General features: G+C 41.1%; 1 protein-coding gene and 1 long non-coding RNA gene across 13 annotated transcripts in view; one reads left to right on the top strand and one right to left on the bottom strand.

The window, feature by feature from the left end:
- Positions 1 to 16,382, top strand: part of PCDH11X (protocadherin 11 X-linked) — a 1,146,051-nt gene that overhangs the window by 622,291 nt on the left and 507,378 nt on the right. The gene's annotated exons all lie outside the window — the stretch shown is intronic.
- LOC106731746 (uncharacterized) overlaps positions 1 to 16,382 on the bottom strand; it is a 193,170-nt gene that overhangs the window by 24,868 nt on the left and 151,920 nt on the right. Inside the window, exon 1 of one of the 3 annotated variants that reach the window (XR_012906851.1) lies at positions 2,872 to 2,984. The exons of 1 other annotated variant lie outside the window; for it this stretch is intronic. This is a non-coding gene — a long non-coding RNA (uncharacterized LOC106731746). Of the gene's footprint in view, positions 1 to 2,632; positions 2,771 to 2,871; positions 2,985 to 16,382 lie in introns of those variants that run through there. One more of the 3 variants, XR_001368023.3, reaches the window with a different exon arrangement.

Raw genomic sequence — 16,382 nt, 5'->3', positions numbered from 1 at the left:
TACAGCAGCACACTCTCTTTTGAGTGTCATTCTACCCTCTACCTGCTGGTCGGGTTAGGTGTTTGACCTCCCAAGGTTCTATGGGGACACCCACCTCGTATTTTCGTCTTTCCTAGGAATTGAGGGACCGACTCTGGCCTGACATGCTGGAGTCGAGAGGCACAGAAGGGGGTAAAAATTGTACCTGGATGTGGTCCTCTGTCTTAAGTGTACACAGACTTAGAGCTCTTTAAAGGTTAAGCTGTTACTTGGTACTATTATTTCTGTTTTTCCTATCTTTATCTTCTTTGTAACCATTTTTAAGATCTATATTTTGCTAGCAGTTAAGAAATAGAACAATAGCCAATGCAACCATATGATTTATAAGCTTCCTCAATATATCTGTAACTGTTTAAGCTTTAACCTGACTCCTTCAGTTGCTGTAACAGAACCAAGCACAATTTAAAAGAACTTCAGCCAGTCTTAAGGGACAGATATAGGGAGAGCTTGGGCATTTGGATTTGTGTCACATCCAGGTGGCAGAATCCACTGGGGCATCTTTCAGTCTTTCCCCAAGGCTGCCCGCTGCAAAGGAATTACGAATTCTAGCAGCTGAAATCTAAGGTGTTATAAGCTCTCCCTGTACACTTATTGGGCACCCGTCAACCTCCTCCAGGTTGCCTGCTGCAAGGGACCTCGGTCTCAGCAGTTAAAGTCTCGGGTGTATAGCACATACACACTGCCCTGACCGCCGGCTGACAATTTCCTCCTGAAATAGGTTTCATGATTTTATAACAATCAGTCATTCTCCCTACCTATCTATTCGAAGCTTCATGCAAATAGGAATGAATGTTATTTTTACTCATTGGACATTAGATGAGTCCTAAATTTCTGTTAAAAAAACTAAATCAGTCTCATGTTACACTTAACTCTTCATAGCTGTAGCTGACAGGACCATGGGTCTCTTAAGAGCTTCACAGACAATTTTGTCCTGAATTACTTCATGTATTTCATTTGTTATGGTCAGACAGGTGTTTCACAACTACCTACTCTGGCAGCTCATTTCACAAGGTCATTTGCATCTTCCGTAGAATTCCCAGCGCAGACCCCATTCAAGATATTTGTAAAACAACAACCTAATCATTACTGTTCATGTTCTCCTCCCATTATTCCATCACTCAGCATTCAGAGATGGTGCCAATTTAGGTCAAGTTATTCTGCAGTCCACGTGTCCATGAAATTTGATCTCTCAACTATTCATCTGCTCAAAAGTCACCTAGAGGAGAATGCTCAAGTTTAATCAGTTGAAGAAGAAAAAATGGCTGATAACTATCCATAACTGTTGTTCTTTGAGATGTGTTCCACTTCACAACCTGCCCTTTTGTCCTTCTACTTCAGAATTTTCTAGATAGAAGGAACTGAGGGGACACAAAATCGACTGGGCACTTTTACCTGCATTGTTGGTACATGCAGGCAGGAGATGCTTGAGCTGTGCCAGTATCTACCACTAAGGAAAAAATTCTGGAAACTCTTGTTGGTGCATACACACCTGAAGTGGAATGCATGTACACTACACATACTGAAGAACAACAGTTAGGGAACATTAGCAATTTTCCCCCTTGTATGTCACTAACAAAACTGCCCATTACCATGGAAACAGTATATGTAGCTCTGGTCTCCACCCTCTAGGACTTCCTGCAGGTAGATGTAGTGTACCCTGATTTATAGCTCTTCTCTTTGGTGCCTGGATTAAACACTTAGCTTCAGCCTTACTGCATAATGCAACAAGCCATGATTTTGTCTTTGAATCTTTAATTCATATTTTTTGCTATATACAAATGTCAGATTTGCCTAACAGTGTGTATTATATGGCACTGAATAGTACATTTTATGTGTAACAAAAATAGTCCAGTTGTATAAATTGGATAATCCTGTAATTGTTATAGGTCTCTAAACTAAAATACTGTAGGAATTCAGTGGTAGGTTAATCCTGCATTATTTAAAGAATAAATTAATATTATTATAGTCTCAGGATACAACTACGGGGTGTCAATGGAACCTTCTTTGTTTGTGATGTAAAAGAATATTGTTCTAAGTGTCTCTCTTCATGATGTGAGCCTTTTCCTAGTGAATTTATTAAGGTACTAACTAGATACACCCAGGTATGTTTTGGAGTTTTTTCATTTTTCATTTCTAAGAGAGTATCCCGAGGAAGTATTTAATCATCAGGCCTATTAAATGGGTAGGGTTTTTTCAAATAATATAATCATATTTGTTGTAAGTAACAATAAAACAAAGGATCATTCTGTTGAGTATTTTATTTTGTTTCCTTTGTTTATCTTTTTCCGCATAACTGTTTGGCAAATATAACAGAAATCTGCCCCTTCATCCCAAGAAGCTTTGATTGAGTCTGGTGTTGATCCCCAATATTACAAGTTCTGGTTTGAAAGTTTGAAGCAGCAGCAATTAAACAGTGGTAGGGTTGTGTGTTCAGAGAACCTGTGAAATACCCTCAGATGCATGTCCTGTAACATCAAACTGAAGTACAGGCAGTCCCCGACTTACGTGGATCCGACTTACGTCGGATCCCTAGATACGAACGGGGTGAGGCAACTCCCGCACATGCGCAGCAGCATTCCCGGGGCTCGCTCACCTGGGTCCTAGGATCCTCCTCCTCCTCGGGCCGGCTCCGACTGGGGTCCCGCAGAGCTGCTGGGCAGAGGAAAAGTGCCTCCGCACGCCCGCTGCCCCCCCCACCCCTCTGCCAGCAACAGGCTGCCCCCTTCCCTGAGCAACAGGCTGCCGAACAGACAAAAGCAGCCTCTCTGCCCCTCTTCCCCTCTATACATGCCGGGCTCCCGGAGCGCAGCAGCGTCCCCGGGGCTCGCTCACCTGGGTCCTAGAATCCACCTCCTCCTCCTCTTCGGCTGGCTCCAACTGGCCTCTGCCTACAGCAGCTGGCCACAGGGACAGGGATCCCGCAGAGCTGCCGGGCAGAGGAAAAGTGCCCCCCCACGCCCGCTGCCCCCCCTCCCCCGCGGCCTCGCATCCTGCACGCCTCCCCCCTTCCCCCCTGCCAGCAACAGGCTGCCTCCTCCCCTGAGCAACAGGCTGCCGAACAGCAGACAAAAGCAGCCTCTCCGCCCCTCCTCCCCCTATACATGCTGGGCTCCCTGGGCAAACAAAGACTCCACCAAAACAAACAAAGTGCTGGCCTCATTGTGTTAGCAAAAAAAGGACCCTCCTCCTAGAACCCTGGGTGGTGTGTGGAAATAAAGCTATTAGCTCAAAGCATGGTGCAGAGCTGTTTGGTATTTGATGAGTTACTCCTTTAGTCCTGAGTTTGTCACACGGACAGAAATAGATGTGAAATCTTCTGAAAAGGGGAACAGACAGCAAAACAAACATTAGAGGGGAGTTAACCTTTCCCTATGCTATCCAAAACTAAAAAAAAATGTTTGGCTAGAGTTTCCCCTACAATATGTACCAGTTCCGACTTACATACAAATTCAACTTAAGAACAAACCTACAGTCCCTATCTTGTACGTAACCCGGGGACTGCCTGTACACAATGAAATGTTATTGTGGTAATTAGCCACGATCCTTGATAAACCAGTGGCAACAGTATCCCTTCATTGTGAGCCATATCTTCCTCAGATATAAATTGACTTTGGTAGTTTATGCCAGCAGAGAATCTGGTCTCCAGAAGTGTTTGGAAGACTGGGAGGCCAATGATTCAAAATCAAATAAATAAATGGTCTTCTTTTCTATGACACCTAAGTGATGAAATTATTTATCTTTATGTCCCAATTTTAGGATATAAGTATTATCCCGTCAATACCTGCGACAGGATTCAATCAGTAATTGTGAACTGCTTTATTTTGCTAGGTAATCTGTTCTTGGAGGCAATTTTCATGGAGTGCAGGCACTCTGTTGCACATTTGGAACAAAGGGGGTGGAGGGTAAGGTACTGCATCACCCCCTGACTTGAAATGATGGCCATTATACACAGTTTGGTTCAATGGCTCTAAACACCCCCACTATAAAAATTGTTTTAGCACCCCTATTTGCTACAGGCATGCTTTATGCAGGGAAAACTACCAGGAGCACAGGGTACTTGTTATGCATCAATCATAATTGTTAGATCTTTGTAAAAAAGTGACCAGGCGGTTTATTTCCTGATTGAAAGTGGTTAGTGTGTTTTGTTATAATCAAGGCAATTTTGCCTCATATAAATTGTTCAGACCTGTGTCTATTTGTGGTTAAACATTTCTTTTTCCACCATTTCTGTATGATTTCAGAGTTGGCAGAATAATTGCTCTCTCTATTCCTAGAGGAATTAGATGCTTGTGATCTAATGTGTGGTGTGTGCTACATACACTCTGCTCTGGCTTATCCACAAAAGGTATGAGTCTTCTACTACTACCAACTAAGGAATTTCATCCTTCAGTTCAAACTGTAGCTCTTTAGATTGAGAGGTCTTGGGTTCGCTAACAATGGAACACTGCTCCCCACCCCCATTCATTGTGCATGTATATTGAAGAATGCACCCAGATATCTCTGTGGGATTTAAAATTATTTTAAAAAAATCATAGAGGGAAGTGCTAAAGCTCATTTGAAATGTTGTTTGCCAGAGGGGTTACACTGGGCAATCATTATGCCCTATAAGAATTTTTCATTCCAGCAAGCACAGTCATTTAAGTCAGAGTTCTAGCAAAAAAAGGAAGAGGAGAGAAGACCAGCAATTGTGTCCTTGGACCTTATAATATATCCGCTGATAGATTTAAAAATAGAAATACAGAAAGTAAGATGCTACACCAGAGATTTTAACTCCGAGATGGAGTAAGAAATATGTTATGAAATGGTTGCAGAGAGAATGGGCAGTGGATAGACTATTTGAATCTAGAATCACATTGTCGATCTAAGACAAAGGGTTTTTTTCAAAACAATGAAAAAAATATTGAAGAATCATGTAGTAAAATTCCCACCACTATTGCCCCCACGGCTCCTCTGGCAGTGATACCACACAAATGTATAGAGACTGAAAGACTCAAGAGTACAATGACAATCCAACAAACATGGAATACAGACAAGTTTCAACTTTCCAAAACCACTGGAAAAAATAAAATTCATTATGAAAAGTATTTTGTACTGTTCTCTTTTTCCTTCCATGAAGTGTTTTGCATTAATTTAGGATTAGTCAGTTGAAGTATCCATTACCTATACATTTAACAGACAGTGGTTTTCTATTTTCATTCATTTGCTTTTTCCACTCATTTGAGAGGTCTGGCATGTAGTTCGTATGAATAATGATAAACATAAGATGTTCCTAATTTTTCAATATAAACCATGCCACATTGGTAGTAATCCTATGCCTCATTTTGGAGCTAACTGACATCTAATCATTCTATCTGAAATAATTGGAGCAACAGTGCTCAATAAGTTTGAAATTTGGCCCCAAATTTCTTCTTCGAGCTTATGGATATTGTGTCACTTGGGAATAGAAATTGTTTTTCTAGGTATTGGGTACAATTTTCAAAAGCATCTAATGATGAATGTTCCAAAGTAATTTTTGAACCATCATATTCGAGTAATATTTAGCTTCCTACATCCCTCGGTCACTTTTGAAAATGGGGCTTAACCACCTAGGTCACTTAGACACTTTTAAAAATAGCACCTTTTTTTTCTCAAGTGAGGGTCTGGAAATATCTTTGCTCAGAAGTCACATAGAAGTTATCTTGTTCTCATTGGAGCCTTCTTGTTTGACTCAGTTTCATTCACGTTACTTATAGGGTGTTTTTCAGTAATCTTTTTCTTTTTGTGTTCTTTTCCATTTTCTTCATTTTGAAAAATTAACTTAAGTTTGTTAAAACAGTGGATTCAAATTATGGGTTGTGACCCAGTAGTGGATCACAGATTAACAGGCACTGGGTCTCTTTGCTGTAAGGTGACTAGGCGGGGGAGGAGGAGTGTACTGAGGCAGGCTTCCTGCCTTTCCCAGCATTGCAGACGGCTCTGCATCCCAGAAGTAGCCAGAGGCAGAGTTTGGGCACAGGAGCCAATGAGAGCTTGTGGGGCGGGGACAGTGCATGTGGGCAAGAGCAGTGCTCAGAGCCTCTTTCACACCTCCACCTAAGAGTTGGACCTGCTGCTGGCTGCTTCCGGGACATAGTATATACCACAGTGCCAGGACCTCCACTGTGCCTCTGTATAGGATCCACTAGAGATAAGCCTACACCCAAGCCCAGATCCCTTCCCTACTCCAGAGCCCACACTCTAGTCAAAAGATACAATTATGTTGCGAAATTCAGTTTTCTTCTAAAGTTAATAATGGTACAAAATGGTATATGTTGGCTAACCACCAAAGTAACCCTGTTAATTTAAAGGAATTCACCAGAAAAGATTAGTAGCAATTTGATGTCTACTATAGAGAATACCAGTGAAAATTAGGTAGAGTCAGAGGCTAAAATGGGTAAAGAACAAGTTAAAATTACTTAGACAAGTTGGATGTCTTCAAGTCACCAGGGCCTGATGAAATGCATCTTAGAATGCCCAAGAAGCTGACTGAGGAGATATCTGAGCCATTAGCAATTATCTTCAAAAAGTTATGGAAGATGGGAGAGATTCCAGAGGACTGGAAAAGGGCACTTGTAATGCCTGTCTACAAAAAGGAAAATAAGGACAACCCTGAGAATTACAGCCCAGTCGCTTAATGTGAGTAACTGAAAGATAATGGAGCAAATAGTTAAGTGATCAATTTGTAAACACCTAGAATATAATAAATTGATAAGTAAATCAAGAACAAATATCAAACCAACCTAACAGCTTTCTTTGACATATTAACAATGTTAATAATTAAACAACCAGTAATAAATAACACAGTAATAATTTAGCAATTATAGAGGTAGATGTAGCGTATCTTGATTTTACAAGGCTTTTTATATAGTCGCGCATAACCTTTTCATAAACTAACTGGGAAAATACAAATAAATAGAGCTACTATAAGGTGGATGCTTAACTCATTGGAAAACCATTCCCAGAGAGTAGTTATCAGTGGTTCACAGGTATGTCAGAAGGACATAATAAGAGGGGTCCCACAGGGAATAGTTCTAAGTCTAGTTCTGGTCTATGTCTTCATCAGCAATTTAGATAATGATATAGCTAGTACACTATGGGCATGTCAATACTAGGGAGTTATTTTGAAATAATAACTCTAAAAATAACAATTTTCAAACAGCACTATTCCTCTTCACAAGCAGGAGTTATTACTTTGAAATAACAAGCCCTTTATTTCGAAATAACAGGTTTGGTAATGTGGACGCTCACCTGTTAACTCCCTAGTGTAGACATTCCAGGTATGTCTAGACTGCATCCCTCTGTTGGCAGAGGGATGCAGATTAGGCAGGTCGACATTGCAAATGAGGCAGGGATAATTTGTGCATAATTTGCATAAAAATGGCCACCACATTTTGCTGACTCAGCACTTTGTTGGCCAAAAGTGGCAGTCTAGTGGGGGATCTGTCGAGAAAGAAAGCCTTTTTCAACAGATCACTTATGCCTCCTGCAAGGAGGTTTACAGGATCTGTCAAAAAAGGCTTTCTTTCTCAATAGATCCCTTTCTAAACTGTCGCTTTTTGCAGACAAAGTGCTGAGTCAGCAAAATGTGGTGACCATTTTTATGCAAATTAGGCATGGAATATTTAAATCCCTGTCTCATTTGCAATGTCGACCTGCCTAATCTGCATCCCTCTGCTGACAGAGGGATGCAGTCTAGACATACCCTCCCTTACAATGTTTTTGGATTATATGAAGCTGGAATAGGTTGCAAGTACTTTGGAGGATAGGATTAAAATTAAAAATGATCTGGGGAAACTAAAAAATGGTCTGAATATGATGGAATTCAATAAGGAAAAATGCAAAGTACTCCACTTAGGAAAGAACAATCAGTTGCACACATACAAAATGGGAAATGACTAACTAGAAAGAAATATTTCAGAAAGGGATCTAGAGATCCTAGTGGATCACAAGCTAAACACGGCTATGTCCACAGTAGGGAGTTATTGCAGAATAGTTATTTCTTGAGTTATTATTTCGAAATAACTTCGATCGAAGCTGTCGATCTTCTATGGTTCGAATTAGCAGTCTTATTTGAAGTGAGAAGGGCACTCTGGTCAATGCCGATAGCCCTGCTTTCATGAGGAGTAAGGGAAATCAAAGGAAGAGTGTTCTTCTTTCAACTTCCTGCAGTGTAGATAGCGTCAAAAGCCGAGTTAAGCTACTTCGACTTCAACTATGCAATTAACGTAGCTGAAGTTGCGTATCTTAATTCGACTTTGTCCTGTCGTGTAGACATTCTCTTATTTTGAAATCAGCTTACAAGCAGGAGTTATCATTTTGAAATAATAAGGCCTTTATTTCAAAATCTCTCCCGAGTGTAGACATACCCTATGAATCAATAGTGTGATACTTTTGGTAAAACTCAAACATGAATAGGAGATTTATTAGCAGAAGTATTGTAAGCAAGACATAACAAATCATTCTTCTGCTCTTCTCTGCACTGATTAGGCCTTAACTGGAAATTGTGTTCATTTTTGGGCTCCATGTTTCAGAAAAGATGTGGACAAATTGGAGAAAGTTCAGAAACTGATTAGAAAGAAAAAAATACCTCTGAGGGAAGATTGAAAAATTGGGTTTGTTTAATTTGGAGAAGAAAAGACTGGATGGAAGATATAACAGTTTTCAAGTACATTAAAGGTTATTTCATGGAGAAGAGAGAAAAAATGCCAAGGATAATACAAGAAGCAGTGGGTTTAAATTTCAGCAAGTGTGGTTTAGGAACAAATTCCAAACTCTCAGAGCAATTAAGCAGTGGAGGAAAAGGGGGCTGTGGATTCTCCATCACGGGAGATTTTTAAAGACAGTTTAGACTCAAACACTCTTGTTAGGGTGGTCTAGAGATCCGGGGTTTTCTGAGTTGGTCATGGGCCTACCTAGGTAAGCCACTGATAGGCCCCAAGATAGTTCGTTTATCTAAGCTTTCATAGCTCCCATTGGCTGTGGTTCACTGTTTTCAGCCAAGGAAAGCTGTGAGGCTCCATGCCTATGGACACTTAGGGTACGTCTACACATTAGTACATACCTCGAAATAAGCTATACAATTTGATCTATGCAAACTGGGTTGCTTATTTCGAAATTTGGCGCTGTCTACACAGCACTTACTTTGAAATAAATCGCTATTCTGCTGACTTTCTTAATCCTTATACAATGAGGTTTACAGGAAATTGGAGTAAGAAGCCCGTTATTTCGAATTTATTTTGAAATAATGGGCTTCTTGTGTAGACAGCGCATAACGTTATTTTGGAATAATGGACATTATTCTGAAATAACTCTGCTGTGTAGACGTACCCTTAGATAAACAAAGCATCTTGCATCCTGCCAGTGGCTTACCTGGGTGAGCCCGCAACCCAACTTTGAAAGTCCCATACTTAGTTTGCCATGGATGCAGGGGATTCGTCTAGATGACTCTTGGGTCCTGTCCAGACTTATGATTCTGATGATAATAGGTAAAAGACACAGCCTGGTTCTTCAACTCAATTTCTTTTTAGAAGAGTCAGTTGTGGATGTGATATTGCTGCTATGTACATGTCAGGCATTCAAGTAAGAGTTGCTGAGTTCTGTTACGTACTCTAATAAAGGAGATCTGTAGGAACTGTTTGTTGAATTAGTCCAGAGTATTATTATTGCTGATAGGGTGCCATCTGCGTAATGTCTGTACAAAGTTGGCTGGATGTTGAGTTGATTTAAAACCTTATGTTCCAGATTAGCCAAAAAGATCTCTCTAGCTATCACAGAAATTGGAAATCCCATTCTAGCACAGAGTTCTCAGGGATTTCTGGCTGATAATCAGACAGACTGAATTGAAAAGAAGCTTTGGAAACCAGAAGATGATCACTAGGTATGTCAAGATATGTTCATTTTATAGTCTGCAGCCAGTAAGGGAAAGCCTGAACTATAATAAAAAGAACCTGGAGTAGTCCATGAAACTAGCTGAAGGTGCATATTATGCAATCAAAAGAAATAAAAAATGTTTGTTTACACGTGACAAAATGAATTTGGAAACTCTGTGCATATTTTGCCCCCTGAAAAATAAGCATTAAAGATACAGTTGACTGAAAAAGGGGGAAAGATGTCAGAAAAGATTATTTGGCTTCATCGTTTAAAACACACATGTCCCTCATTTTGAGATTCACCACTTGTTTTGGCTGCAAAGATACCCACCTTCCACATCTGGCCTTATGGGCTAAGCATGTGCACTTTTATAAATTACAACTATCAGTTGCTTGCAGTCAGGAATTCCTTTTAACCAGGCATCTCAAAGGCATAAAGGTGGAGGATGAGGTCCCCCTTTTCCTCTATGGCTTTACTGAGAGAACATGTGATACAGTATCTGTAATCAACAGCATTAAGGACCTGTGGAGGACTCTATACAATTTTCTAATGCTGTCGTTGTTTGTTTGTTTTTATATTACAGGCATTGCATTCATTGTTTGTACTGAACACACTATTGACCATTGGGAGTCTTTGTTCTGGGCTCAGCTCCTTTCCATGTTCATGAATAATATTTGTTTATATAGGAGGGGTCCACTCTCACAGAATACTCAGTGTTCTGGCAACGAACCTGTCATTTGAACACCTGTCCTACTGTGTGCTGCTAATTCAAGACTGAAGCTTTGTTTTAGGCATTTTCTCTCTGTCCTCTCAGATTTGGTGCTGTTTTAAAAGAAACATTGCTACTTTGATTCTCTTTCAGTGTGTGCTTCAGAGGGGAAGAAAGTACGGGGATTTGTGACTGAGAAACACCATCATATAAAACAGTTTGTTTTCTGTCTGTGTGTTCCTGTGGTGATCACATGTGATACTGTATCTACAAACTGGAGTACATCATTCATAGGGGATTGATAACTAGTAATACTATGCTTTACTGGCTTTGGTCAGAAACATTATAGATGGTTGGATTATGATTAGTCTGGAACTGCAATAGACACAGTTGTTTTGGAAATATTCAAATTGCAGATTCAGTTTGTTTATTGTTCTTTATTGTTGTTTATATAAGTGATGTTTGGTTGAAATGATAAACACTAGCCGGGACCGCCAACATGAGGAGCAAATGGGGAAATTGCCCTGGGGCCCAGCAATTCATAAGGAACCAGGGCTCCTAACTTCCACTCCTGCTGTCACTCCCACAGAAGCAGCAGTGGCTGGAGCCCTGAGCTCTTTAAATCACCACTGAAGCGCCATGCAACACACTGCAGGCGGCTCCAAGGGCTGGGGGAGATCTAGCACCGCACGCTCTGGGCATCACTGAGGACTGGCTGCCCTAGCCTCAACCCTTTCACCCAGTAAGTCTGTCGGCCACCCTGACACTAGTCTTTTGCAACAGCTGTGTGTTATGGTCAGTCTTCTAGAGCAGGACTGTTGGCCAAAAGAGGGATCATACACTAGACAGAGCGTGTAAGTATTGCTGAATGATTTATGCCAATATTGTATGTTTTGTTTAGTTAGAGGCTTTACATTGGTGCTTATCACATTATATCTGTGTGCCTCACACCCAATAATAACCTTGCCCTCACCAATCATTACGAAGTGATATATTTTACAGATAGACAAAATGGAGACAGGAGAGTCAAGAAGACTTGTCCAAAGAGCCCCAGAAGGTCTGCAGCAGACCTGTGAAGCAAATTTAAATCTTTGATAAACTTGCCTGAGCTATAACTGTGCACATATCCTTTTCCTGCTGTGTGCGTATGTATGTGACCACAGAAAACAGAGAAAAAAGAGATGTAGTTTCTGCTCTCAGCTCTACCTCAGACTTCCTCTGTGCATGCATGTATATTAAACTATCACACCTTCCCGTAAGTCCTTAAAGGGATAAAGTATGTTTGGACACTAAAATGGTTATTATTAGGATCCTTTGAAAAATGGCCTGTTGAAGAATTCTGCTGTGTGTGTGTCTGAGGCATCTATCCTATGGTACATGAAGCTCTCTGACATGGAATTTATTTATTGTGCATGAAGTATGGTATGAGTCTCTATTGTTTCTTGTTTTGCTGACAGAGAATGATATTATAACTATATAAGCATTCCTATTACTATCTTTAACAGCGAACCCCAGAAGTTTGCCCTCACTGGAATGCTTCCTACAATGCTTCCTATACTAACCATATGCCACAAACTAGAGAAAGTGGGTTACTGTTATCTGTACTTCCAGGACAGTATATTGTGTATTTCTTCCCACAGTCCCCAATACCACTGAGGAATAGTTTTGTATCTTATGTCTTATATGACAGTTTAGAAAAACAATTCTTTGAGGGCTAACTGGATCACAATAAATCAGCATGATTTGGAATCAATATTTTTGTCATTGCTGTAGTGTTTACTAGTGATGGTTTCTTGTGTGCTTTGCTTATGATGTCAGCATAACCCTGCCCTTCCAACTCATCTCACTCAACATTTTTTTTTCAGTTTTCTCATTAGAAGGGATCATCTAACAATACTTCCTTAAGTAAAAGCTGGATTTAAACTTACCGGTATATTCCATGTGCATCTATTTTAAACTGATGTGATCAATTAGATAGCATCCTCTTATAACAAGCAGTTATTTTTTTCCTTGACTTTTGCTTATGCATTTAACATGAAATATAACTCTTTTCTCCATATCATTGTCTGTTCAACAAAACCTGGAGCAAGCGATTCTTAATACAATAAATTCTTCCTCTTTTTTTCTGTATTTGGCGACATTTTGTGAAAATATGAAAGCAAGTGGCAGACTGAAGTGCTACCGATAAAGATTAGATGAATGAAAGCTACCACTCAGTTTTTGTAGGCATATAAAAAATTCAGAGATGCAAGTGTCACAGGATACTGCATTTCTAAAAGCAACTTACTGTAAGTATTTCAGTCTTATGACTGAATTCAATCTATATGTGTTACCTTCAAGGTTAGTGGCAGAGGGTACTTGTGATCAAAGAAGACATAGTATGAAAGAAGCTGTAACAGTCTGGACTAGGTTTTTAACTTATTAGTGGCTGAAGTAGGTTTATTAGTTACATTCAGACAAATGAATTACTATTTCATAGTGACACTGTAATGGTCTTTGGGACTTTCAGAAATGTTCTTCTAACTAGTATAAGGCACCATCTGCGCTGTGACCTCTAGGAGCTTTTGCATGAAATCAACTGAATATGTCTTGAAGACCCAGCGTGCTCCTAAACTCTGTGATTGTGATAATTTGTTTGCAAGGATTTTACAGTGTTGTTAGATCTGCCATTTGAGGCAAAATGGAGTAGGATCTTTGACACTGGTTTAAAAGCAGAGGTATGTGGGTGAATATTTTGTTTTACATTTTTTTTATTAAACATAGTGCTAGTTAATGGTACTGGCTGAAATTTTGGGCATTTCACAGAAATAGAGCAGATCCATAGTGGCATTCATGATTCTTTTTATTGTTCTGCTATGTACAGTACTATCCTTTCACGCAAGCACCCTGATATAGCTGCACTGTGGCCCACTGAATAGGAGTTTATGAGATATTACACTGTGATCATGTGAATCCATTTGCAAGATAAGGTCCTTAAGTTGTTTTAGTTTTAAGTAAGTTTCTTCATGTTCATCATATAATGTGAAGATCTGCAATATGATCGTTTACCTTGTCCTTCCTACTGCATTCCTCTTGGCTGATTGAAAAGTGCAGCATTTAATAACTCTGCAAGATTCTCTAAGCCTTGTTTTTTCTGTATAATTAGAATATATTTGGTTAGAACTGCACTGACCAACTGAAAAGGCACAATGTTTCCTTTCTTCCCCTCTACCCACACAGTTCTATAGGTTGATAGTCAAGATAATACAATATCTTCAAAATGATTATGCAACTGAAAAATAGTATTATTCCACTGATTGCAACACACTGTTTTTAATTACATAGGGGCTGAATTTAGTACCTTGATTTATTTATTTAAAGGAAGGCAGATTTAGAGATTATGCTACTGAATGATTTTGATTAGTGACTTGGACACAAATATTATTACAGATTGATTAGGTCAGACTATTGGATATTTGTCGTTCAACAGCTTACTGTTCTTACAGAAATAAGAATGAATAAATGAAATATTACTTGTAAGTGCAGGAATTAAGATTTTGAGCTAGAGTTTTGAAGCCTTCCCTGCTAGCACAGATGCAGTTTTATATTGCATTTGGCTTATTTACTGGGAATAATTTCCCATCTAACTAGTGTGATTTGTAATCAGAGAGTAGCAGCTGAAATTGTTGCAACATTTTATTAAATGCTATTGCAGGCAGAGGGAGAGAATCTCTGTGGCAAAGAGCTTTAGGTATAGATAGAGAAGAGGAGGTGAGAAAAGAGAAGAAAAAGTGACATTGAAAGAGGAAAGACAAAATGAAGTGACTGGTCCAAGATCATCCAGCTTACACGAGAACACTTTTCATAAATTTTCTGCTTTCATTTTGCATTTTTTTATGTTTATGCCCAGTTATGGTGAGAGAGGACAGACTTTGTAAGCAGTTCATTTATAAACACAAATATAATTTATTAGAGGACAGAGATAAAAATGGAATATTTTGTTTATCTTGATAGTGCTTCATATTAGTACAGCACAATGTCATTTTAGAAATGCAGTTCTTCAGTTGTTATTTGTCATACTTTCCTTGTATTTTATACCTCAGTAAAAATTTATTCTCCTGTCATTCCATAGACCAGGGGTCGGAAAGCTTTTCAAACCAAAGAGCCAAACATCAAAATTCGGACCAAGTGATCAACAAAGAGCAGTATAAGAATGCCCATTTGCATGACTAAAAATATACGACTTAATATTATCAGTAATTGACATGATGATTAATAATCGCATAAATGAAACATAGTACAGTAGACTTCCGATAATCTGGCACCTTTGGCACCTAGTTGGTGCTGGATTATTAGATATGCCGAAGTATCAGGAGGTACTCTGGCGGGGGCTGTGACGGGTCTGCTGGGACCCGCACTGTGTCTGGGGTGAGTGGGCGGGGAACGGCGTGGCGAGGGGTGAACCCTCCGCCATTTTGCAGGAAGGCGGGGGAAGCCCCACTCAGCCACCGGTGACAGGCCAGCTGAAGAAACCCAGCCGCTGGCCTGCAAGCGGCAGCGAAGGAAAGGGGGCAAGAGCTAAGTCCCCAAACTTGCCCTGTTTTGGCTTTGCTCAGCCCCACACTCTGCTGCCGAGAGTTTCCAGGAGGGGAACGGGCTCCCTACCCCCCAGATGGCAGTAGTTATCACCGAGCAGGGGGATGAGCGGTGGCGCTGTGGGACCAACCTGGCAGCACCCCAGTTGCTCTGTTCCACCACTTCCCCAAGTCCACCGCTGAGAGACTCTGGGTATGTCTACACTACAATGTTAGTTCGAACTAACGGACGTTAGTTCGAACTAACATTCATAGCCGCTACACTAGCGCTCCGCTAGTTCGAATTTGAATCGAACTAGCGGAGTGCTTAGTTTGAACTAGGAAAACCTCATTTTACGAGGATTAAGCCTAGTTCGAATTTACTAGTTCGAATTAAGGGGTGTGTAGCCCCTTAATTCGAACTCGTGGGAGGCTAGCCCTCCCCAGGTTTTCCTGGTGGCCACTCTGGCCAACACCAGGGAAACTCTATGCCCCCCTCCCGGCCCCGGACCCCTTAAAGGGGCACGGGCTGGCTACGGTACCCGTGCCAGGTGCAAGCCTGCCAGCACCCAGCCAGCAGACCCTGCACCTGGCACGGCACAGAGCCACCCACCCTCAGCTCTCGCCCCCTCTCCTCTGCTGCTGCTTGCAGGCCAGTAGCTGGGTTTCCCCAGCTGGCCTGTCACCAGTGGCTGCATGGGGCTTCCCCCATCTTCCTGCAAAACAGCGGAGGATTCGCCCCTCGCCGCACCATTCCCCACCCACCCCCCATTTCCCGGCTGGATGCAGTGCGGGTCCCGGCAGACCCGTCACAGGGGTATTCTCCCCTTCCCTTTCCTAGCCGCGAGTGCCCATGGGGCTCACAGCAGCTCCAATTGTCCGGGTGGCTGGAGCAGTTCCGGGTTCCAGTTGGTGCCGGACTATTGGGAGTGCTGGACCACTGGATGCCGGACAATAGGAGTTTTACTGTACTCGCAGATTTTATGTAATCGGACTTCTGCTGCTGTTTCTTTTTGCACATTTCTTTGAAGTTTACATTGTAACTGGTCAAGTCCAGCTTCCAGTAGAGTGTTGGGGGAGGAAGGGGCTTGGACCAAATTACCTTACTTGGCCAGGGCTGGGCTGCTGCACCCAGGCAGCAGTGGATGGACGAAGGGCCAGGCCAGGATCACCACAGCCAGATCATGGCCTCC

Source organism: Pelodiscus sinensis, chromosome 13, assembly GCF_049634645.1.
Source record: "Pelodiscus sinensis isolate JC-2024 chromosome 13, ASM4963464v1, whole genome shotgun sequence".
NCBI lineage: Eukaryota > Metazoa > Chordata > Testudines > Trionychidae > Pelodiscus > Pelodiscus sinensis.
Note: the sequence above shows the minus strand (reverse complement) of the source record. Positions and strands in the feature narration are given on the sequence as shown.